General features: G+C 51.0%; 1 pseudogene; it reads left to right on the plus strand.

Moving 5' to 3' along the window:
• Positions 1 to 23,251: 23,251 nt before the first annotated feature.
• LOC149356932 (uncharacterized) lies at positions 23,252 to 25,026 on the plus strand (annotated as a pseudogene).
• Positions 25,027 to 26,462: the final 1,436 nt, after the last annotated feature.

Raw genomic sequence — 26,462 nt, forward strand, 5'->3', positions numbered from 1 at the left:
GAGCGTCTACACAGACGGGCCAGTCCTTAACAGCGGCTTATCTGTCACCGCAGCTATAGTGCGTTATCCCTGGTCTCCGCCTAACGAAGCAGTGCCGAATCCCGTTTCGTGCCTCTTCCACCACAGCTGAACTTGCCGCACTTAACTTGGCCGCAGATTCTATTCTGAAATCCCCAAGCCTTGGTTGCGTCGCTATTTTATTCGATCCTAAGGCAGCTCTTATGCTCCTACAACAACGGGTACATCATCTACCTGTTGTCCGGGCACTTCTGCGCTCTGCCCAAGACCGGGGGGTCTCTATTTCGCGCCACTGGCTTCCATCACGCGTTGGCATTAGCGGCAGTGAGTGGGCACACCAGCTGGCTGAGTCTGCACACGATCAAGACGTTCCTATCTCGTCCGACGCCATTGAATTCGACGTCGCACGTTTAGCTATACATGAGCGTATTCTCTCTGAGCATCCCGACAGCCGCGTCTCTTCAGGCAGCCCCCCTCAGCTTTGGGGAATTTGGCACTTACGAACGCGCAACCCTCCTTAGGATGCGCATAGGCTGCGTTTGGACAGCCGAGCGCCTCTCACGCCTCCGTAGCATGGGCACTCCTTTCTGCCAGGATTGCGGTTCCGTAGAAACACTTTCACATCTTTGTGATTGTCAGTCCCTTGACGCTCCTTCAGACTCTCCGCGATGGCTTTCGCTGACTCGCTCTCCCTTGTGCTTGTCTCAATGATACGCTCTTTCCTGGAGACCCACGCGACCAAATACGTCGCGCATTTAACCTTGTTCTCTCATTTCTTGAGCAGTCGTGCTTACGAACGCGCTTCAGAACAAATTGTCCCCAGCGCGCATTCGAGCCCGCTCTTACTCGCCAGGCTTCCGGCTCGGCGCCGCCGTTTTCCGCGGATGCGTACGACTCTGCTGGCTCGGGATTCGCCCAACTTCTTGTCCAATGAGGGGCCGCGCCTTCCCGGAGGCATCCCCCTCTCCCCGCAGTTGTCATCCGGCGCGCGCCGAGGCCGGTTGCGTCGCACGCTCTGCTCGTCGTCCATGCAGCCCCGTTCCCATCGCGGCGTCTACCGGGTCTGGCCGACTTCGTTCACGGACGGCGAAGACTCGCTTTCCTTACTTCAGGCCCGGTTTCACCTGGTCTTGCTCTTGCCCATGGCCCTGCCTCATTTGAGTACCTTCACCAGGACCCTTTCCATCACTATGCTTTTCATTCCCATTCTCCCCCACAGCGTGGCGCAACAGCGGTGATTGCCTCAACAAGGGCAGGCAGTTGAATGCGCCTCGTCCCCCCCCCCCCCCCCCCCCCTTCCTTCATCATCGCCAGTAACCTTTCCTCCTCCATCCTGATTAGACGAGAGAGCTCCACCTTTCGTAGTGCTGCAAACATCTTGAGACGGAGTCCACATAATGTGGAGATCAGCGCGCGCCAGTGTCGCGTAGTGAGGCGATGGTTCGCGTGTGTTGTGGAACCCTGTGATGTTGTGGAAACGACGCGTGTGTTGTGGAAACGACGCGGAGGGGAGTGCCTGTAGGACCGTTAGTGGCTGCTCTCTGGCTGTCTGCGATGGTGACCAGCACCGGACAGTATGTTCATGGACGAGGACGCGTCGCCTTCTCAGGCGATGCCGCGACGGCGGGGTCGCAGCGAATAGTGGATCGCAGCGACATTTCATGTGAGTAGGTGTACGGTCTGCCGGCCGTTTTCTTGTACCGCGTCGTTCTGTGCATGCCACAGGATGTTGTTGGCGCTCAGGCGCTTTTTTCTCATTTTCTGTCGCAGAAAAGAAACGAAGCTACACGTTTATTTTCCGGCCTCGTTACATGAAAGCGCTGCTTGAAACTGCGTTTACACGGAGGGCGCAGAAAAAGTGGCCTTTCGTTCATTTCTGACGACACTGTCCCGCTCCGAGCGGCTGTAGAGGAATGGGCCCGGGCTCACCGCACAACGACTTTTAGATGAGCCTGGTCGTTCCCCGAACCCACTGGCTGCTCTTGGGAGCCGGAGTTTTAGGCGCGCACAGTTTTGTGCCTCGGGGCTCGAAGGCCAGCTCAGCTTGCGCAGTTGCTCGAGAGGTGCGAACCGCTTCTCTCGACAACAGTCGGCCATGCCTTTTTTTTCTCCATCCGCGCTTGGCGCATGGTCGGACTGCTGTAAGGCCGTCGGGCGCACCCACTTGTACGCGTTTCTTTTGCTTGTGTTTTTTATACAGTTGCACCCCCAGTCGCTTCGCCGGGCGTCCCGGGCGGGAGACTTTTGTTTGTCTTTTGTATGCTGTTTGCAGTTGTGTTTCGTACAGCGGCACCCCCGAGCCGCGCACCTTCGGGGGCGGAATTTTTAAGGCGAAGGCCTTTAATGCCTCATACTGTCGTTAGCAGCCGTGTCGGCAGATGTTTCCGCGTCACTACTTAAAAAAAAGTGTCGACGCCGGGAATCGAACCAGGGCCTTTGGCATTTGAAGTGGAGACGCTACCACTTCACCACGAAGGCTCAGGGTTTGAACACTGAATAAAGCCGCATCTAGTGAATGCGTGGGTTTCATAAATACAATAAAAGAAAAAAAAAACAATAAGAAAGAAACAAATAAAAAATAAAAAGAAAAAAACAAATAAGAAAGGACCCATAAAATAAAATATGAGAATTCAACAAATAAAAACAAACAGGCAGTGCGCCAGGAAACGCTTTCGCCGTGCTGTACTTTAGAGAGCCAAAGTGCCCCTGAATTTTTTGTTTGTCTTTTGTTTGTCGTAAGGAGCGGGGCCCAGACTCTTTAGGTGAGACGGCCCGCGCGTTCATCACCCGCATTTGGATGTGTTTGTTTCCGCCCGTGAACTCGCACTTCGCGTGGAGTGAGCATGAGTGTACTACTTCTTTTGTGGGGCCTTGTTCTGGCATTGGCATGTGAAGTGCCGTGTGTCTCCGTAGACGGCTCCGCTTCGCGCTTCATTTAGCGTACGGGGCTCCGGACGCCTTCGACAAACCACACCCCCCGCATCTGTTTGGTGCCTGGGTTTTGCGTTGCTTTTCTTTACCGGTCGTCGGAGCCACTTGTCGTAAATTTGCGCTTCTCCGCGGGAAGTTGTTTCCTAACATTGCGGACCGGGGCCCAGACGCGCCGGCGTCCCAGCCCCGTCTGCTGTACATGCATTCCCCGAAACCGGAGGAAAGTGTCCTTGGGAACGTGGGAGCACTGAACGAATAATTGTTTCTGTGGAAGAAACCCAGCGACGGCCGCGAGCTCTGTGCGGGCGGCAGTTGTGGTCGGAGCTGGGTAGGAGACGGACTTCCTCCCATATGCTCGCTTAGGACGACGGATTGCCCTAAGTCCAGGGGTGGCCCAGCTCAGTTGTTCTGTTCTATGCTGCAGTTATCATTTTAAGTGTACTGTACCTTTTGTTGTAATCAAGTGTTAATTAAATGAGTGTTCTCAGTTAATCCGGCCAATTCGAAAGGTTCATTGCTCGAAGCAGGGAAACGGGACCTACTAAGAAGAAACAATTAGCAACAACAAGTGAAGAAGAGAGAAGGAAAGAACGAAGAACAACAGAGTAACAAATTTTTACACCATAGCCAAACGGGCGAGTTGGTGGTAAATATTGAAGGCAAACGTCGCAACAACGCAGAAAAGAATAAGGTTATGCGTCAGTAAGCCATCTATTTCATTATATGACAGTGAGGTTGCATACCTCGATACAACGTAGAAACAGGGGTTTTGTCTGTGTGCTAGCTGGTAAGTAGGCCACTTTTCTATAAAATATCCTGCTGTCCTTGAATAAATTTCAGTTGTGATTCAGCGCTTGTCCTGTGTTTTCTTCGACGCTGTCTGCGCCGTTGCGCTGTTTGGCTTCAATAAATTTTTACTACTGCGTTCTGTTTTTGTGTCAGTTTTTTTCTCGTTGCCTCGTCCGCGTGGCTGGTGGTGTCCGGCGATGGATCCGTGCTGGTCGTGGTTCCTACGGGCAAGTTCTTGATCCTGTGCGCGGGCAGCATGTATTCGTGGAATCGCGCGAATCCGTGGTCTTTGGGAAGGCTGGCACTTTGTGTCTTTGGTTGGGAAGCTTTTGCACGGTGGTCTTTGGGCCTTCGTATGCTTCGCGTAACTGGCGTAGCTAACTTTGCAGCCGGCTTCCCCTCGAGCGACACCATGTCGCCTGCTCATGACTTGACGCTGTTCTTCGTGGTTTGTTGAATTTTTCTTTTTTTTTGTTTTTTTAGTGCGCCGCCGATTGCCTTCGGTCATTTTTTGTTTGGTCTAGGCGCAGCTCGGAGGGTGTGATGCGCGCGAATATTGTAGCCCGTGCCGAGAACACTGATTTCTCCGTCGCAGATTTCGTCGGTGTAAGAACGGTGCATATTTCGTGCTTCGCTTTGTAGTACCGTTATGCACTGCCTTCACTTGTCGACGTAATACTTTAATATTTTCTCCGTCCAGGCTGGCGTTCATGACATGCTTCTGACTCGGTTTACATGCTACCTACTGTCATGTTTTGTTTTGTTAGCACTGCAGCTTCCGTTGCGTGTGTTTCCTGAACCTCTCTTCAAAAAGCAACCTTTTGGCTCGTAGCCCACTTTACCGCAGTTCTTGCGTCGGTGCTTACGCTGGTGCTTTGGGCATGCTGCCGAAAACTGCCCGTGTGAAGAGCATTTAAAACAAATTAAGTAGGCTCGCCTCTCACCTTGTACTTTTCTCCTTGGTGCCCTCGTCGATCCTTCGTCTCTGGTGAGGCGCACACGGTGAGTAACCGGTGGCTGATGGTCGTCGTGATAGGGGATCTTGGCTTCCGATTTTGTTTAAGGCATCCATTCGTTCATAGAGTTGCTTCATGTATCGAAGCAGCTCGTCTGGGCTACCATAGTTTGACTCTCAGGGGCCGCACCGGATCTGAGAGTCCAGTGGTCAGGTATCGGATGCATGCCTTGTCGCCGATGTTGCAGCTTCTTGCTTTGGTGAGTTTGTCGTAAAAGTACGCATCTATACTTTCGTGGCGCTCCTAGCGTGGTTCTGTGTCCCGGAAGATGTTCTGCAAGCTTGGTGCTGACGGAAACGCCTTTCCATTCAGCTTTCCACTCGGCCGTATTCTCTGGACATTTGAGAACGTCGTACCACGTCTTCGCGACGCTGTGGAGTTTCTTGAGGCCGCAGCAGATCGTCTCCTGGTCGCTGCACCCGTTGTCTGCAGCCAAGTTGTCTACTTTTGATGTGCTAGCCCTCTATGTCCCTCTACGAGAAATCCTATTGTTCTCGGCGTCGTACAAAAAACAAATGGCTGAGGCTTCAATTGGTTAAGCCTGGAGAATGCGAAGCATCATCGTGTCGCGTAATTTGGAGGCGCACAACCACAGCGACGGCGCGAGGTGGGCCCCCGTTTCTCCACTGTCGTGACGTCATCGTGTCACGTGTGACGTCATGTATCACGTTATTTGGAGGCGCACAACCACAGCGACGGCGCGAGTGGGCTCCCGTTTCCCCACTGCCGTGACGTCATCGTGTCACGCGGTGTGACATCATCGTGTCACGTGATTTGGAGGCGCACAGCGACGGCGCGAGGTGAGCCCCCGTTTCTCCACTGTCGTGACGTCATCGTGTCACGTGGTGTGACGTCATGTATCACGTGATTTGGAGGCGCATAACCACGGTGAAGGGCTGAAGTGGTAGCTAAAGTAGTATGCTTCGCATAAAATGGGGCAAGCGTGGAGATATGGAGAGAAGTGGACAAGTAAGCTACCGCAGCAGCTTCAGAGAGAGGAAACAGCCGGAGAAGGCGACGTAGTAGAGAGGGCGTGAGAGCAGTAGGGAGAATAGGAGAGCTGATGGCGCCGGAAGAGAAAGACAGCGGACAGCGTACGCCTGGTGGAAAGAAAATGTAGTGTTTTAACGCAGTATCACCGAGGAGGCTTGCGAAAGCATATGTTTAGCATATTTTGTTTATAGTTTTTCTGTGATGGGACGTCGGTACGTCTGGCGAGATGTTACTCAGGTTAAGCTGATTTGATCTGTTCGCGCCGCAGATAGAAGAAGATGACGAGATGAGTGCACAGCGCGAGAGTGTGTTGCGGTTTAACATGAGGCAGCAACCTTTGCCTCTGGATTCTTGGCCGATCCCCCAGTGTGGGTATGTGCCATCTTTTTCAAAGGCTAATAAGAATAACATGAGGCGTTTTCGGCTGCGGAGATTGCCTACTAACCTTATCAATGCTAGTAGGCTACTTGTTTAACAGAAGACTTCTGTTCAGTGTTAGGCGCTCGGATCGGTCGTTCCAAGAGCTACAGTCTATGGTTTGTTATGTGGGGAGCGACGCCTGCCGCCTTGTGCTTGTGTACAATGAGCACGTACGCCACCAAAGTACCTAGGCGTTCCTTTGAGTGCCTATAAGCACACTGCAAATTACTTTAAGACCGCAAACAAACTCTTGCGCTACACTCTAAGAACTGATACTCTCTATGATAGAGTATACCGGCTACTGTACTCTCTCTAGCAGCAGTTTACTCCGCCCAAACTGCCTAAGGAGTGAAACGACTCCTTCGGTAAAGAGTAAAACAGCGAGCGCACTCCCTCTAGGGCCTGAGGGAGTTGGAGGTTGTTTATTTTCTTAGCTTTTGTACTGCAGCGGAGCCATATATATAGTGACCTGTGACTCGCATCTCATGCAAACTAGTGATAAGCAAAAACAACCAAACAAGAAAGTGCGCTGTGCTCCGCCCACAGAGCCAGACCTTGTACATAACCGATACGTGCAGTGTACACTTTGCATTCATTGCGTTGCATTCATACAGCATATTTGATTTGATTTCAATGGATTTTACGTCCCAAAGCAAGTGCACTGACACCGCGACATCCCAAAGCAAAGTGCACTAACATCGCGCAGTGCATGAGGCTTTGGAGTTTCGCATTCATCGAAATGCGACCGCCGCGGGGTTCTGAATAGTCTACCATTCAGCGAAGTCATGCACTTCCGTAGAATGCGTTTAAGAAGAGACTGTCATGGTAACTGTCGCAATTTATCCTAAACATTAGTTTATTGCTGTGTGAATATATTTTATGCCCTTCGGAACCGCCATTCACATTTTGCAACATCTATTTCAGCACAACAACCTCCAAGAAAAAGCGGTTCGCAGAAACGAGCGATGCTTCTGTTAAAGGAAAACACTTCTGTCAGATCCCGTAAACCTTCGCGGTCGACGGCGAAACATTAGTCTAAACACTTTATATGGCATTCCTACTACGGTATGAATGATCGACGAGTGCTCTAGGGAAGCTACACATCATTTTAATACGAATAATAGTGCATCAGGACACCAGTTAACTCGTTCGCGAAGGGCGAGTCAACTGACTGTGCACCATGAAATTGCTGTCGAGTAAAGATTTACCGTGGCGTTCAGATGTTGCCTTTACTGTTTCATCATTTACTGAGCTGTGCCAACTCTAACCAGCCAGCGATCTACCAATTTAGAGAACAGAACTCGCGACATATACGCACGAAACGGCTGCTGGACTTAAAATGTTAGCATATATAACTACTGAAAAGTATTAGCACTCGTCCCAGGTATAGGCGAGAGGTAGCGCACTCGGCTCGCAATGCAGAGTTTCCCGGTTCGAATCCTCCCTCCGGCGCAGCTTTTTTTTCCCAGCCATTCGTAATAAAGGAGTGTTTCTACTCCTGCAGAGGGAGTGCGCCTAGCAGGAGTGCGGCGACTCTGGATAAAGGAGTGAAATATGGGACAAGCGTATACTCCATCGAAAGGAGTTCCCCGCACTCCTTTTGTTCTTAGAGTGTATGCTAAGACTTTTGTGCCCCGTGGTCTCCCGATTTTTGCCAGGGCGACGGCATGCAATCTGCTTCTCGTCGCTAAAATTTATTATCTACTGAAAATTATTCTTTACGCAAGGCTTTATATCCTGTTGTACCCGGAGAGCGATCTCAACCTGACTTATGGCCCTAAGTGCTTCGTCCAAGGCTGCAATAAACAGCTCTCGCGCTGCGGATCCCCTCCAGCCTGCGTTTCGTGGCTTAACGGCTTCTGCGCGATCCCGACCGTGACGAGAGACTGAGCAGTGAGCGACGGTCGCACAAGAACTGTTTACAACGTGCATTCCGGCTGATCTGGTCCATTTTCGCGCCACGACTAAGGCGTGACTCCGGGGCCATCTTCCCAGCGGTCCAATGAACGCGACCGACTCCGCGGTCTGCTCCCAGAAGCTCGGATTTAACCTCCGACGAGCCGCGCAGCTTGCGCGGCTCATAAGCAAACCCGCGTCAAGCTGCCCTTCGACCCCATGGGCGGTCCTTCAATCCCTCACCCACGACTACGTAACGTGACGGGAAAACATAGGGACAATGTGTGGGGACCTGGGGAACGTTTACTCTACTTATAGAGAGCACCACCGAAGCGTAAGTCGCGACGGAACGGTGGCTTCGCCGCCTCGAAGAAGTTGACCAGCAGGTGTAGATGGGTAGCATGAATGAAGTCGATCTATTTAAAATAGGTCTAAAACATCATTTAAACTGAACACACTGATACACAAGAGTAAATTATAACGTGGGCAGTCATACCAAGGGGGCGCGCAACATCTTCCGAGCAGTGGTCCCGAGCAGCAGGACCGCAGCCGTTCATCTCTCTTCTTCGCGCCAGAACTCGCTCTTAAATACGTTTGCCCAGGATTCTGGGGACACTTAGTAGCCAATCGGAAATGCTGTTGTCGGAGCCAATGAGAAGGAGTTCTTTAAAACAGAAGCAGCCAATAGCACGCCGGTTGTTTACTCGAGAGCACCGCGTAAATTCAACGAAGACGTGCGCATTTCCACTCGGCACACAGATACAAACACACAAAACGACACCCGAAACACAGGGAACGCAAACCTCGCAGTCGGTGCACCACGCGACCCGCCGTCCGCGCCTTCAGCCCTCGCGGCGCGTCTCCGGCGTATCTGGTCCGCCGGGCAGTGTGTCGCATGAATCAATCACTTCGCGCGACTCTCCTGCAAACCACAGGGGGTCCGCGCGCCCGCTCTGGTGGCCCGGACGCGGCCTTGGGAGACCTCGTTCCCTCGCAGTTTACTGCGTTTTACTCTAACTAAACATTCAAACAAGGGCGGGGGGGGGGGGGGGGGTCGGGCGCACAATGCCTGCTCACAAAGAGCCCCAGAGAAAACGGCTCTGCCAAATGTCGGAGTGTGAGCCCCTCTAATGGCTTCCTGCACAGCAGCGAGTACACGGACAGCAACAGTCGCACCGCGGGGAGAACACATTCAGCTTGTTAGAGAAATTTACGCGCGAAACCTGCGAAGCTCGCTACGCGACAATATATCAGCTCTCGCGTCGATAACGCGCAATATATAACCTTTTGTATAAAGCTCTTCGTCTTCCCGCATCTTCGCATCTCTATTGACTCGGGCTCGACACCACGCCGGAAGCGTCGATGTAGCTGACCAAGTCCCAACAACAGTGGATGGCAGCTCGGTGGGATCAGCCGGCGTCAGCTATCCTGGTGTGGTGAGTGCCGCGTGTTTGCTTCTCGATTCGTCAGATATCTCTAGCGCAGATATCTCTAGCGTTAATGTGGTTTGGTGCATTTAGATCATTGCTGAAAATTTTCCACAGACCAAGAATTGGGTTGTCTGTGTACAAAATTGAGCTGAGGGCAAACGGCACAGAGTGCGAAGTCAGAATAGACAAGCTTAAAGTCCAAGACCTTCTTCAAATCTGCCAGGAGCTGGGTATATCAGTTGGCTCAGCAAAACGCAAAAAGCTAATTTTGGAGCTAATGCAGGCAGAGGTGACCGAGGAAGAAGCCGATGAGGCTTGGAAGACAGTTCTAGACAGGAAAGAACGCGAAGAGAAAAAGGAGCGGCTTGTAGAGCTTGAGCGGAAAACTCAGCGAGAGGAGCTCGACAGAAAAAAGGAAGCCGAACAAAGAGAGCATGAACTGCAGATAAAGAAACTCGAGATAGAAGCTCTTCGAATTCCTACGGGGCGCACTGTTTCTTCAGGTAGACAGTCCAAAATGAAGGACCTTCTGCAGCCGTTTAAAGTGGGCGAGGACATAGCTTTTTCTCGTGAACTTTGAACGCACATGCGAAAAGGCCGGCTTAGAAAAGGACGAAAGGCCACAGAAATTGCTGACCGTACTTTCATGCGAGGCTTCCGAGGTAGTCGCACGCCTTAGCAATAACCATGCACAAGACTACGACAAGGTGAAAGCGGCGCTGTTGCGGAAATACGGTCTGTCGACTGAAGCATTTCGCCAGCGGTGTAGACATGCGAGGAAGGGTGCAGAGTCCCACCAAGAATTTGCTTATCAGACTAAAGCTAACGTGAAAGAATGGCTGAAGAGCGCAGGTGCATATGAAGATCACGACAAAGTGGTCGAGTGCATTTGCCTGGAGCAATTCTATCGAGGAATTTCGGAGGACACTAGACTCTGGATGCAGGACAGAATAACTGAACTAAATCTGGACAAAGCATCCGAACTGGCTGAAGATTACTACACTCGCAGGAATTTACGCTCGAAATCGGCAAAACAGGATAAAAGCGACAGAGCAGACTGGTTCCCGCAAGCCCGAAGGAAAAAGATTTTCTCCTTCTAAAAACTTCGAAAGGGAGCCCCCGCAGGTACACGTGAGAGGTTAATGGACGTCCAAGATGAGTCGTCCAAGTCAGCAGAATTGTCTGGGTCACGTGGTGAGAGCGCACGCGCGTGTGAGGCGCGAAAGGCAGTGATTTGTTTTAACTGCAAGGAACGAGGCCATTTGGCTAGAAACTGCAAAAAGAAAGTCGTTTTCGCGAGTATTCAGGACTCTGACGAACCTGCGGCTTTTGCAGCCGGACATGCAGCAGCTGTTATTAAACTGCAAGAAATGCAGAGTTCTCAGAGATTCTGCGGCCACCATGAATGTGGCTCATCCGCTTTGCGTTTCTCCTGAGCACTTTACTGGGGAATGCGCGTGGATCCGTCAGGTGGCAGAACAGCAAAGTGTCTGCCTTTCACTTGCGAAGGTAGTCATCGAAGGCCCCTTCAGAAAATTATGCACTGAGGCGGCAGTTTCCGCTAGCCTACCTGACCATTTTCCTTATTTCTTTTCTAACAAATCCGAGCAGGTGCTGAAGGAAGGGGGCAGTCGTTCTCCACTAACATAGCGTGCATGGCGTTAACCCGTTCGAGGGCATGAGAACTCTCCGGAAAACTGGACTGCGCAAAGGCAGTAGCATCAACAGTAGATGCAACAGATGCGGAACTAAGGAGCATTTCGACAGGCGTTCAGCCTCACGCTTCAGATGCCGAGGGTCAGGCGAGAGAGAGAACTGAGAGCACAGAAGCTGCTATACTAGCTGAAGAAAACCCGGACGTAGGCTCCGTGTTAACTCCTGCGTCCGACAGTTGGAAGCAGCTCGCTAAGCGAGACAAGGCGACGCTTCTTGTCGAGCACAGAAGTGACGTTTCACTGAGCACCCTGCTAGAAAGTGTCCAACAAGGCTGCTCCAGAAAGAACATTTCGTTCTATGAAAAAGAGGGTCTAATTTACCGCCGATACTGTGACACTAAAGGACGAGTGTACGACCAATTGTTGGTACCGCAGAAGTATCGTAAACAGCTTCTCGACATTGCACACAGCAACGCTTGGGCAGGCCACTTAGGCATGCCAAAAACGAAAACGAGGCTAGTACAGGAGTACTATGGCCCGGTTGCTGGAAGGAAATGGAGGAATTCGTTCGCTCGTGCGACACGTGCCAAATGATTGGAAAGTCCACTGACAAGTGAAGGCGCCCATGAAATTGGTCCCCATAATTACTGACCCATTCCGTCGGCTCGTTATTGACATCGTAGGGCCGCTGCCAGTATCGGAGTCGGGTTGCCGCTACGTTTTGACCGCGCTATGCGTCGCCACAAAATTCCCGGAAGCAATCCCCCTGAAAGAGCTAAGTTCAACCTGCGTTGTTGATGCCTTATTGGCGATATTCTCGCGCGTCGGATTCCTGTCAGAAATCCAAAGTGACAACGGAAGCGTGTTCACTAGCTGTCTTGCGACGACATTCCTAGAACGATGCGGAATTAAGGTCGACCACAGCTCTGTTCACCACCCGCAGTCGAACCCGGTTGAGCGAATGCACTCCGCCTTGAAGCGCATTTTAAGGGCTCTTTGTTTCGAAAATAAGCATGACTGGGAAGGTTGCATTCCCGCGAAATTGTTTGCCCTGAGGTCGGCTCCTCACGAGAGCACAGGAGTCCGGCCGAGCTCGTCTACGGACGTAACTTGAGGGGTCCGATCCGATTGTTCCGAGAATCGTGGGAGCGCCAAGGAGAGGATGCTAACGTCGTTTCCTACGTGTTACAACTGCTGGAGCGCATGGGGAAAACTCGTGAAATGTTTGAAAGCAATATGAAAGCGGCGCAGACGTTTGCTAAGGCACGCTATGACAGAACAGCTTGAAAGCGAACTTTCAGAGGGTGACGAAGTCATGCTGCTGTGCCCTTCGAAAACGACGAAGCTAGATGTCCAATGGGAAGGGCCAGCCAAAGTAGTGTCGAAGCTTTCAGACACAAATTATGAGGTGAAACTTGGAAGAAAGCATTCTAAAGTGTACCATAGTAACCTCATGAAGCCTTATGTTCAGCGAGAGGCGGTGGTAAATTTAGCACTTAACCTGCCAGAAGAGGAAATCGCTGAGATTCCTTGTATGACAACTGGAGACACTGCGAGCAGCTTCCTGCTGGCCAAGATTGAGGCAGAACCAAATTTAAATGAAACCGAAAAGCGCTACTTAGGACACGTAGTCCGAGATTTTTCTTTCGTCTTTTCAGACAAACCAGGCAAAACAAACCTGATAGAGCATGACATCGAACTGACGGAGGATAAATCAATCGGTTAGAAGCCATACCGTGTATCTCCGAGGCAAAGGGAAATCATGGAGGCTGAAATTTACCGGATGTGCGACCTGGGTGTGATAATCCCAGCTGAGAGTGACTTCACTTCGCCACTGATTTTAGTTGAAGTGCCAGGCAAAGATCCGAGGCCCTGCATAGATTACCGGCGTTTAAACTCGGTAACAGTCGATCACACGTACCCTATACCCAATATTGAAGACAGGGTGGAGACAGTATCCAAGGCCACGTACATTTCAACCTTGGACCTTGTTCGCGGATACTGGCAAGTTCCGCTTACTGAGCGTGCGAGTCGCTATGCAGCTTTTATTTTACCGCTAGGGACTTTCCGGCCAGTGATGCTCAGCTTTGGGCTGAAGAATGCTCCTTACGGATTTTGCCGTCTTATGGACCGCGTTCTACACGGACTAGAGAAGTTCGCTTTTCCGTATCTCGATGATGTAGCGATCTTTTCCAATACCTGGTAAGATCATCTGGATCACCTGCGGATCGTGTTGGAAAGGTTGATGGAAGCAGGACTCACTGTGAGAGCAGAGAAATGTCACTTGGGCTGCGCGGAAGTCACTTACCTGGGGCATATTGTTGGGCGGGGTAAACGGCGACCGTCTGAACTCAAAATAGCTGCGGTGGTCGACTATCACCGCCCGACAACTAAGACTGAAATGAGGGCATTTCTTGGCCTGACTGGTTATTACCAGCATTACACCCAGCAGTATTCCGAGACTGCAAGTCCCTTGACAGACTCTCTTCGAAAAACTGAGCCCATAACAATTAAATGGGACACTAAGAAAGAGGCCGCATTCCAGAGTTTAAAGCGAGCGTTGAGTCAAAGGCCGGTTCTCATGGCTCCAGATTTTTCATAGCCTTTCATAATTCAATGCGACGCTAGCGACCGAGGTTTGGGAGCTGTTCTTTGTAAGACAGACTCGAATGGGCAAGAGCGACCCATTCTGTACATAAGTCGCAAGTTGAGCGTCAGAGAAGAGGCATACACCACATCGGAAAAGGAAAGCGCATGCCTCGTTTGGGCCGTGCAAAAGCTTGCATGCTACGTTGCCGGGTCAAAGTTCACGGTGGGGACGGACCACTGCCCCTTAACGTGTCTACAGGGCATTTCATCTAAGAATCGCCGCTTACTGAGGTGGAGCATAGCATAGGTGGAGCACAACTTTGAAGTGCGCTATAAGATAGGGAAGCTAAACACCAATGCTGACGGTCTCAGTCGAGCCTTCCAAAATGAATTGAGCCGTTTAGTTACTATGTGTGTAACTGTATAACCGAAACCATTGTATCGGATTAACTTTTCAGATTTCATAACACTGCATATTCCATGTAGTCGAAGAAGCGTCCTAATGCATGCCGCCAGTTTTACTGTGCTCCAAAGAATGTATACACAAATGTCCGAAGGCTTGCGAAACTTCGAAGGGATCGTAACGAAGCTAGCTTTAAATATGAAACAGCTAGACTCAGAATGGGAATCACGCAGCGCTCCTAGTAAAATGAGCTGACCCCTTCGCTTGCCTGATGTGTATCCTGATTTATTTTGTACTTTTATTTAGCCGCATTGCATAAATCTGTCTCATTGGGACGACACTCTAGTGAAAGTAGTTGTTTGCGCTTGTTAAACTTGACTAGCACTCCGGTTTGTTTTGTAGCTAGCGCATTAATTGGAAACATATCGTTTCCTTGAAGATCTGGCGAATCGAGTGGTTTTCGCGGGGTGCTCTCTGCTTTGGGTGTGCTTGGTAATGGCGGTCTTGCTGGGTGCGCCAAGTTTACATAAATCCCTGACAGGAAGTGTCGCTGAGTCCGGCGAAGAAGACATCAACAGAAAGCACGAGAGCTTCGACTGAAAGCTGAACCGACCACTCGCTGGATGCTTCGAGTCAACGCATCGAGTCAGCCGAGCAGCGCAGAACAGCTCGACCTCCTGATGCAGCGTCTGGCGGTGGGGGCGCTGTTGTACCCAGAGAGCGATCTCGACCTGACTTATGGCCCTAAGTGCTTCGTCCAAGGCTGCAATAAACAGCTCTCGCGCAGCGGAGCCCCTCCAGCCTGCGTTTCGTGGCTTAACGGCTTCTGCGCGATCCCGACCGAGACGAGAGACTATTAGGATCGGGTGAGCGTGGTCGGGGGGAGAAGGGACGAGGACGGCGGGAGACGGGGCTTGGAAGATAAAACAAGAAAAAGAATTTTATACAGGAATGTTTACATTATTTACAACAAAGGGCAACTGAGAATGAATCTCAGTGGATGAGGACTTCTTCGCCAACGGGAGTGCCCTGGAGTCCTCAAAACAACACCCGTTAAATAGCGCACGGATTCCCCAGATCCCTGTCTGGGGAATATAGTTCGAAGAATGACGTCCAATCAGACGGACAGTTGTGGACACTGATGCCACCCACGGCAGGGGCGGTGCTGGCTAGCCCGCTCCTCGCAGCTTGGTCGATGGGAAAGGGTAGAGCAGTCTATCAGCAGGTGAACGACCTTCCTCCTGCACATGTTTGACGCTTCCCTGCCGGATGTCCAAAACACGAGATGCCGAGGACACAGCCGTCTTTCAATTAGCACATCCTTCGACCCGAGGGTCGACTCGGCCACCTGACGCCGCCACGTCGCCGCTTTTCCTACCGCTGCTGCCGCCTTTGCCAGCCCCCGCCGCATCTTCGGCCTTCGCCGGTCAGGGTCCGCTGCCTTAATCCACTTAGGCAGGAGGGGAGCGCGAGCTGCCTTAATCTACCCAGGCAGGAGGGGGAAGGCATTCCAAACACAACAGCACCCCCGCCACAAGACAAATCGTCCGGAAGATGAGGCGCTCCTACGCAGCTCGGCTCACAGGACGTGCGAGAAGGGGCTCTCGTTCCGCACTTCTCCAGGCCTCTCTTCATCGGCTGTCGATGTCCAGCTCTCGGAATTTCTCTGGAACGCGAGCCAAACGGAACCACAAACGCCAAGCCACACACCGCAAAAGCAAGTGCCGTCTGTAGCCCACTCGCCCCGCCAGGCCAAAACCAAAGAAAACTGATTACTCAGACTTCCCTCTATGTAAAATCTTAATGAAACAAAATTTTCCTGAACGAACACGAAGTGCGTAGCGGATGCACGGCTCAGGTTTTGGGACCTCTTCAAAGTTTTTTCATAATGCATGACACATCAAGATATAGAAGGAAGATTACAATTGGTCTGCGAATCGGTCGGACAAATTGAAACGATTCTCGATGTCATCCGGGCAGGGAAGGATCAGCGAAGAGATCAGACAGAGGCTTTCAATTTTGCCCCAAGCTATTGTCAATTAGCAATTAGCACAACTGACACCATAGTCTTCCTTTCCGTCCTGCATGTTTGCAGACTCTACATAAATGTGCGAAACTTGCACAACAAACTTGCAGAAGTGGCATACTGCACCACTTCATACGGCCACACAAAGTAGCGCCTCTAGGAGCTCACACGAGCTACGTATGCTCGGGAACGGAGCTCCGAGACCGCCGCACTCAGCGCGTGAACCTCATTGCCGACTGCGCGTACTTGTTCTCGAGCAGGCACTGCACCTTCGGTGGATTCGGCAACTCGCTGCTCTTCAGCCGGCTCTGCTGCAGCCGTTGGCAGTTGACCACCGCGATCGGCGTGACGACGTTCACCAGCCTCCGAAGGGACAAGAGCGAGACCCGCCGCTGGCCTGACGTCTCAGCCGGTGCCGTCGGAAGTACACAGACGCGCGTCGGAGGAAGTGTGCGACGCGAAGAGGCTGATAAAGCACGATTGGCGGGTAGTACGTTTTGTAGTACCACTGGGCTTTCGGCGCGACCAAGGGCGCAGTCCCGCTAGCGCGATCTACGCGCGGACGCGGTGCCGGTCCATTGCCAGCCTCTGTTGACCCTGACGCTCGCGGTTGCAACGGCCGAGCCGAAACAGCCCTGCGGCCGACGGCCGTTGGCTCCTCCGAGTCTGTAGAGCTGCTGTCGTCTTCCGAAGGACTGTAGTTGCTGTAATTCCCATAATCTAGGAAGCGATTCATCTTCCAAGAGACGGGCACTTTTTCTGATGCAGTGAAGCCGGATCCGCAACCGTGTTCAGTTTCAGTTGGCCCACAGGTGGAGCTGCTGGACCTGGTGTCGACATCAAGGCTCCAGCCCCGTCCACAGGCCTCAAGATTTCTAGGGAAGATCATGTGATCTTCGCCGGAGGCCTTTCTTTGCCGCCATCGGCAATCGCCTCCTCGCTGATGGGCGGCCAGAACACCAACACCCAGCTAGACCTGCCCTCCCAACCTTACAAAGGAGCCAAAGACTGCTCCAATAGAGTCTGCTTCTAGAGCGGAGCCTGATGCAGCTGCTGCACCAGAAAAGTATCGCGCGAAGGCCACGAGCCATCGCAACGCCGAATTAATGGCCAGCTCCTCTGTGGAAGATATGGAGGTCTCGGCAACCGTACCAGCATCTTTGCCGCCGAAGGACCGCCGCTCTTCTGGCGGCCATTGTTGTGGCGGCAAAGGAAAACCCCGTATCACAACTCCTGGTAAGAACGTTGCATAGTCCGTAAGGCATTGTTAATACGTACGAATTGTGTTCCTCTTCATATTTATCCTGGAACCACACTCTGTCATGCATAAATATGGCCGTTTCATTGATGCAGTGGACCTGTCGTGGCAGGAGACATCACTGTGATGATATGTCCACATTATAAGAGGAGCACCGATGGCGTTTAGTTTGTGTTCAATAAACACTGTTAAACAACACAGTGAAAAATCTTTAGATCATGTTGGCACTGGCGGGGGGTGGTGTTGGCATTGTTGCGAACTCCTGTGTAATTGTCAAGGAGTTAAGCCTGAACACTCTTTAGCAGCTGTCGCAGTAAGGGTTCTGTTCAAATGTCTGAATACTGTGGTTTATCCTTATCTTCTACCAAATAGTTGTTCTTCGGTAAAGGACCTCCTAGGCTGTCAGACCAACACCTTTTCTGATCCATGGAGACATGGAGGAAGGAACACTAAGGAGAGGCCCTTCGTATTCCCAATGCATTGGCGACAATATGGTGGAAGTGAGGTCAAAATTTAGGCTTAAAAAGTCGGTCCACTAGCAACGTTGTCATTGTTGCTAAGAAAACTCGGGCCACTAGCAACGGCGCGCGGTGTCGTTCCTAGGGGCCCGAGTGTTTATCGGTGGCGGTGGATGTGATGGGCTTTCGGCACGGTGTGTTCGGCCTTGCGTGTTATAAAGTCTACATGCCTCGCGTCGTGACGTTACGCACGCATCTGGGATTGTTTTTAAATGCGGCGAATAACCGCTAATTTGATATTTTGTTCGTCAAACTTGGTGTCGTTACCAGGAGCGATCGATGCATTCAAATGAATCTCGCGAAAAAGTGGCACTCCGGAACCGCGCTTCGATACACGAAGAAGCGTTGATTGTTTTGATCAGCGAACCTTTGCACCTCACCAAACAGCACCGAAACGTGAAGCCGCTCTCGGCGTTGCTAAGCTGCGTTTCGAAGGCCACACGGCCTGTGTACGGTAGCCGGAGGCGGACGATGCGCTGCGCTATAAACGGCCCGCAATTTCGTCTTTCTCGGCCTGTCGTCGGAAAAGGTTCACCGCACCTGTGCGCCGGTCTGTGTTTAGGTGCATGTTTGCGGGGAGGGAGGTGTAGGAGTGTTGCGGTGAGCGGCGCGGTTTACGAAGCGCTTGAACAACGTAGCGTCGGCGGGGTCTCTGTTCGTCTTACGCTCCTGGTGCTGGCATCGGATCACAACGCCGCATTTTATCCTAGCTGATCTTTTGCGACCGATCTGTGCGTCGACATTTTACACTACTCACGTGTGTCACATCTGATTGAGTAAAAAGTAATTAATTGCGTCTTTTGCTATGCCGGTATGGTATTGGTGCGGAAGTTTTGGTTGACAAGGATAAATTTGCTCCCGAGTGCAGTACGAAAACAATTAGTAAGCAACTCATGCACGTGCTAAACATATACACCTTTAAAGTGTGCACTAGTAGTACAGCTACAGTGAGCATAATTTATTTTTATATGTGTGTCTTCTGCAGCACATCTAGAACACCGTAATAAAAATCTCACTCAAGGACTTTCCAGCTCATGAAGTGAATTTCTTTGCATAAAATCTCTTGTAAACATTGTAAGCAGTTGGTGCCATAAAACTGCATGCTTATACATTACATCTGTGCTTGTCAGCGTCCAGGCATTTTCAAAACTAATTTGCCATCATGTTTTTCCAAGCTTTACAAATTTCTTTTACTCTTTTTCGCTTGCAGCTCTTCAGCCGAAGTGTGTCGATTGGCCTGAAGGTCTACAGACAAATGATGGTACCTGGCTTCGCCGACAGTTTTGGAACGGAACAGTTCACGATGCTACTAAATGACCTCTTTGACATTCTGAACTCCAAGGTTCCTGCAGCTGGAATACGAAAGGGATCTCCCCCGTGCTGGTCTGAACACCCCGTTCTGGTCTCCGGTGTGTTCAACCGCCTCGATGCATCTTTATGGCACCCCGACGGCTTCTGCCGTGACTTTGGCCACATGCAGACTGACGTGATTGACTACCGCACAGGCCGGATTCTTCGAGACCAGCCGATGCGGGTAGTTTGGGAAGGCTTTGAAAGCTTGCACACACGCATGAAGGACAGAGATGGAGAGTACATGATACTCAAGTTGAAGGACTGGCCACCCAGCGATGACTTCAGTGATGTGCTCCCAAGCAGGTTTGCTGATCTCATGAAAGCTCTGCATGTTCAGCAGTGGTTGCAGGTGCACATAATGCTCAGAGATTTTATGCAAAGAAATGCACTTCATGAGCTGAAAAGTCCTTGAGTGAGATTTTTATCACGGTGTTCTAGATGTGCTGCAGAAGACACACATATAAAGAGAAATTCTGTTCACTGTAGCTGTACTACTAGTGCACACTTTAAAGGTGTATATATTTAGCACGTGCATGAGTTGCTTACTAATTGTTTTTGTACCTGCACTCGGGAGCAAATTTATCCTTGTCAACCAAAACTTCCGCACCAATACCATACCGGCATAGCAAAAGACGCAATTAATTACTTTTTACTCAATCAGATGTGACACACGTCAGTAGTGTAAAATGTCGACGCACAGATCAGTCGCAAAAGATCAGCTAGGATGAAATGCGCCGTTGTGATCCGATACCAGCACCAGGAGCGTACGACGAACAGAGACCCCGCCGACGCTACGTTGTTCAAGCGCTTAGTAAAAGAAAGGTATCTAAAAAAACCGCGCAGCTCACCGCTACACTTCTACACCTCCCTCCCCGCAAACACGCACCTAGACACAGAGCGGCGCACAGGTGCGGTGAAACTTTTCCGACGCCAGGCCGAGAAAGACGACATTGCGCGCCGTTTATAACGCAGCGCACCCTCCGCCTCCGGCTACCGTACACAGGCCGTGTGGCCTTCGAAACGCAGCTCAGCAACGCCGAGAGCGGCTTCACGTTTCGGTGCTGTTTGGTGAGGTGCAAAAGTTCGCTGATCAAAACATTCAACGCTTCTTCGCGTGTCGAAGCGCGGTTCCGGAGTGCCACCTTTTCGCGAGATTCATTTCAATGCATTGATCGCTCCGCGTAGCGGCACCAAGTTTGACGAACAAAATATCAAATGAGCGGTTATTCGCCGCATTTACAAACAATCCTAGATGCGTGCGTAACGTCACGACGCGAGGCATGTAGACTTTAACACGCAAGGCCGAACACACCGTGCCGAAAGCCCGTCCACCGCCACCGAGAAACACTCGGGGCCCTAGCAACAACGACGCCATTCGCCGTTGCTAGTGGCCCGAGTTTTTTTAGCAACAACGACAACGTTGCTAGGGGCCTGACTTTTTAAGCCTAAATTTTGACGTCACTTCCGCCACATTCTCGCCAATGCATTGGGAATACGAAGGGCCTCTGCTGAGTTTTCCTTCCTCCATGTCTCCATGGATCAGAAAAGGTGTTGATCACTAACTACGTCTAGGAGGTCCTTTACCGAATACCACAGTATTCAGACATTTGAACTGAACCCTTACTGCGACAGCTGCTAAAGAGTGTTCAGGCTTAACTCCTTGACAATTACACAGGAGTTCGCAACAATGCCAACACCACCCCCCGCCGGTGCCAACATTATCTAAAGATTTTTCACTGTGTTGTTTAACAGTGTTCTTTGAACACAAACTAAGTGTCATCGGTGCTCCTCTTATAATATGGACATATCATCATAGTGATGTCTCATCCCACGACAGGTCCACTGCATCAATGAAACGGCCACATTTATGCATGACAGTGTGGTTGCAGGATAAATATGAAGAGGAACACAATTCGTACTTATAAACAAACTATGCCTTACGGACTATGCAACGTTCTTACCAGGAGTTGTGATACGGGGTTTTCCTTTGCCGCCACCACAACGGCCGCCAGAAAGGCGGCGGTCCTTCGGCGGCAAAAATGCTGGTACGGTTACCGAGACCTCTATATCCTCGACAGAGGAGCTGGCCGTTAATTCGGCGTTGCGATGGCTCGTGGCCTTCGCGCGATACTTTTCTGGTGCAGCAGCTGCATCAGGCTCCGCTCTAGAAGCAGAATCTATTGGAGCAGTCTTTGGCTCCTTTGTAAGGTTGGGAGGGCAGGTCTAGCTGGGTGTTGGTGTTCTGGCCGCCCATCAGCGATGAGGCGATTGCCAATGGTGGCAAAAAAAGGCCTCCGGCGAAGATCACATGATCTTTCCTAGAAAGGACTGTCGACGGGGTTGGGGCATTGATGTCGCACCAGGTCCGGCAGCTCCACCTGTGGGCCAACTGAAAGTGAATACGGTTGCTGTTCCGGCTTCACCGCTTCAGAAAAAGTGCCCGTCTCTTTGAAGATGAATCGCTTCCTAGATTATGGAATTAATAATTTATTTTACTGTCTTCCAAATACGGCACGACCTGGAGTGCGCGCCATGTGCGCCAGTGCAGGTGGTGTCTTTTCAGAGCCATCTACCGAGGAGCAGAAGATTGGCGCCCGCCTCGTTTCCGAAGTGGAGAAACCGCACAGAACCCTCAACAGTGTCGACGTATACGGTGGCTGCGGGGGTCCGTCCTTCGGTCTAGCCAAAGCTTGCTTAGCAAGCCCCGTGCTCGCAGTAAGCGACAACGAGCACCATTTGACCACTTTAAGGAAGAACTTCCCCGATGTGCCGACGTCTCACGCCTGGCCGTCAAAAGTGCTCAAGCAGCTCCACGCTGGCGGGATGAGCGACATTCTCGGAGACATCGAGAAAGAAGATGGGAGCCCGTCCTTCGAATCTCGCAAGAGCTGCCGATTTTTGCAGGGTTGTGACAAACAGGGGCTCAGGAATTCTCAACTAGTGACTTTTCTCGGATTCTGTGCCTTCTTTGACCCTTCGTACGTCGTCCTCGTTGCCGAGAGGTGCTCCGTCCGGCACCATAACGGCGAGGGCCTTGCTTTGGCTCTCAAGTGCCTTCTGGGCCTTGGTTATCAAACTTCTTGCAGCATGCTGCAGGATGGCTGCTACGGTATGCCGCAGAGACACCGGCGCCTCGTCATCTTTGGGGCCAAGCGCGGCCGAGCAAAACTGCCAGCTTTTCCTTTGCCGACTCACACTTTCGAAGTGCCCGAGTGCCACCTATCATTTGCCGTGGACGGTCGCGCCTACACCAGTCCTCTGAACTTGACCTCTGCGGCGCCGTACCAGAGGACCATTTTAAGGGATGCGATTGCCGACCTCAGTGATCCTGAGGCAAAGTTTGACAGAGGTCCGTCAGACTTCATTCGTTGTCACCAGCGGATATGCCCGATCGACTACGACTGCTACAAAAAGATGACGCCGTTGTCCCAGGCTAGTATCGCCGCCATCCCCAAGGTCGCTGGGTCGGATTGGCGCGACCTTCCCAACCGGGAGGTTGAGCTGAGCGACGGCACCCCCGCGTATCGCCTCATCTACACGCACCGCTGCTCACCGTTTATAGAGCTTTTTTAGTTTCGAAACTTCTCCTCCCGAAGCGGCCGCGTTTTGCGCCCGGCCACTGAGATGGCGCTGCAGTCGAAGTTTGCGCCACGCTCGACGCTAGCTAGCCACGCCGCGGTGCAGCAACGTTTCTGAGGCTCCGTTTGTCGTGCTCATTTGCGTCGCGTTCTTTTGTTATGAAGTGATCATTTCGTTATGAGCTGAGTGTTTTTTCACTACGCTTCAGGAGCTTTCGGTGTGTGGTCGGGTGAGGACGCTCATGGTGTGGACCCAACCTGCAAGTAGCGTGGGCTGCCGAATGTTCTCGAGCGCCAAGTTTTGGATTTTTTCGCTGTCAGAGGGTAGGTGGTGCGCGTCATTTATGGTCTTTAGAGTGTGCTAGGACTGTCAACCAAATGCCAACGTGCTTCGTGCCGGGATGTACCTGCGGGTACCGGCGCAACACGGAGAAAAGGCTCTTCTTTTCTCCGCCAACCAATCCAAATCTTGCAAAATGGTCGAGAGCGATACCCCGTGCAGACAAGGTGTTGGGGAAAACATGCAAAGTGTGCGACGCCCACTTCCAAGAAGGGGATATTCTGAAGTCATATAAGCATGTAATCAACGCAGAAGTGATTGAAATCGAGCGCGGTGTATGGTCTCTAAGGAGTGATGCAATTCCTACGAAATTTCCTAATCTCCCGCTGTACTTCTCGAATCGTAAACGGCGAAAATCTCCGAAAAAGAGAGCAACCGTCTCAAGAGACGCAGTGGCAACGCAGAGCGACGCTGCAGAAGATATCGATATCGAGCGAGAGCAACCAGAGCCCGTGCAAGACAGCTGCTTGCATGTTAATGAGCTGGTGGAGAAGAGTGCTTCTTTGAGGTTACCTCGTCAGTGGAGATCGGCAGCTCTTGAAGATGAAAATGGGCGCCGATCACAGATTGTTTTTTACACGGCAGGATTGGAGGCAGATGTATATACAGTACTCAAGAGTGTCGTAGTTCGCGAAGACATGAGTTATGTTGTATCTGCCCGCGGAAAACTGGTGCCGACGCTGCCCATGGATTTGGCAATCACTTCGTTAGCAGACGTAGAGGCAATTGTGCAGGTTGTCCAAACTATGCAAGCCTGTCATGGTTGCACCTCTAGCAAGGGAGGAACTGTATACCACAAGCAGTGCAGAGTTCTTACTGAGGCAGAAAAAGGAGTCTGTATAAAGTGTGCGAAAATGACGAAGGACCTCAAAAGAAGAAGTGGGCTGAAACCCAATAAAATGGTGTGCCTTGCAGCACCTGTTTTGAGGAAAAGGCTCATTCGTGCCGCTGCAGCTCGGGAGAAAATGAAGAAAGAAATTAGCGAACTCAGTGAAAAACTGAAGAAAGCGTTTTCAACAAGTCTAGGTGAAGTGACACAGGACCTGCCAGAAGCACAAAAGTTGGTCATACAGACAGCCGTCATGCAACAAGCGGCCAAGTCGCCACGTGGGCACCGGTACAGTACAGACTGGCTTATGATCTGTCTGCTTCTGAGGCTGACAAGCCCAAAGTGTTACAGAACTCTATCTGACATGAAGATTTTGCCCCTGCAAAGTGCAACCGCCTTGTACAGCTACTGAAAGGTCTTCCTTGTGGCTACGGCTTAAACTAATTTGCCCTTGGTAGCATAAAACTGCATATGGCTGGCAAGCCAGAACATTACACATATGGTTGTCTAATCATCGATGAAGTGAAACTCAGGGAAGGAACCGAGTTTAACAGGTCGTCCTAAAAATTTGATGGCTTTGTAGATTACGGGGATATTACTAAAGTTGGCACAGACCAGCTGGCAGACCATGCACTGGTTGTTATGTTCAACCCAATGTTTGCGTCAGGGGTCCAACCCATAGCAACTTTTGCAGCTAAGGGTGCAGCGCCAGGATGGCTCTTGGCAAAGGTGGTAATGAGCTCAGTGCTACAATTGCATGAACATGGTGCTCGCGTACTGGCAGTGATAAGCGATGGTGCCGGAAATAACAAATCGATGTGGACACACCTCGGCATCAGTGGAAAGGTGGAGCACCCACAGTGCAAGATTGAACATCCCTGCCTTCCAGAGGGAACATTCCTCCACTTCATTTGTGACGTGCCACATATCGTGAAATGCATCCGGAATCATATGATGAAGCACAAAAATGGTCAGGGAAGTTAAATAATTCCTTGGATATGCATGTCTCTTGAGTGATGACGCTGTGTAACAGAGACTTGTTCACCTATGTTTAATTACTGCACATAACGAAATGGTGTACAATAATTTGTTGCAGGTAGGTGAATACCAAGCAAATTTCCATCACTATGAACGTCTTTTTGAGGCGGAAAAAAGGCCGCTATAAAAGTGGTTCCTAAGTTGACTGAGCACCATGTCAAGCCACAGAAGCTCCAGACCATGAACGTTCGTCTGGCGACTCAGGTAAAGTTGGCCATTCAGTCATTGTAAACATTGTAAGCAGTTGGTGCCATAAAACTGCATGCTTATACATTACATCTGTGCTTGTCAGCGTCCAGGCATTGTCAAAACTAATTTGCCATCATGTTTTTCCAAGCTTTACAAATTTCTTTTACTCTTTTTCGCTTGCAGCTCTTCAGCCGAAGTGTGTCGATTGGCCTGAAGGTCTACAGACAAATGATGGTACCTGGCTTCGCCGACAGTTTTGGAACGGAACAGTTCACGATGCTACTAAATGACCTCATTGACGTTTCTGAACTCCAAGGTTCCTGCAGCTGTAATACGAAAGGGATCTCCCCCGTGCTGGTCTGAACACCCCGTGCTGGTCTCCGGTGTGTTCAACCGCCTCGATGCATCTTTATGGCACCCGGACAGCTTCTGCCGTGACTTTGGCCACATGCAGACTGACCTGATTGACTGTCGCACAGGCCGGATTCTTCGAGACCAGCCGATGCGGGTAGTTTGGGAAGGCTTTGAAAGCTTGCACAAACGCATGAAGGACAGAGATGGAGAGTACATGATACTCAAGTTGAAGGACTGGCCACCCAGCGATGACTTCAGTGATGTGCTCCCAAGCAGGTTTGCTGATCTCATGAAAGCTCTGCATGTTCAGCAGTGGTTGCAGGTGCACATAATGCTCAGAGATTTTATGCAAAGAAATGCACTTCATGAGCTGAAAAGTCCTTGAGTGAGATTTTTATCACGGTGTTCTAGATGTGCTCCAGAAGACACACATATAAAGAGAAATTCTGTTCACTGTAGCTGTACTACTAGTGCACACTTTAAAGGTGTATATATTTAGCACGTGCATGAGTTGCTTACTAATTGTTTTCGTACCTGCACTCGGGAGCAAATTTATCCTTGCCAACCAAAACTTCCGCACCAATACCATACCGGCATAGCAAAAGACGCAATTAATTACTTTTTACTCAATCAGATGTGACACACGTCAGTAGTGTAAAATGTCGACGCACAGATCAGTCGCAAAAGATCAGCTAGGATGAAATGCGCCGTTGTGATCCGATGCCAGCACCAGGAGCGTACGACGAACAGAGACCCCGCCGACGCTACGTTGTTCAAGCGCTTAGTAAAAGAAAGGTACCTAAAAAAACCGCGCAGCTCACCGCTACACTCCTACACCT

The sequence above is a fragment of the Amblyomma mixtum genome, chromosome 3 (genome assembly GCF_055824585.1).
Source record: "Amblyomma mixtum isolate Tamu chromosome 3, ASM5582458v1, whole genome shotgun sequence".
Taxonomy (NCBI): Eukaryota; Metazoa; Arthropoda; class Arachnida; order Ixodida; family Ixodidae; genus Amblyomma; species Amblyomma mixtum.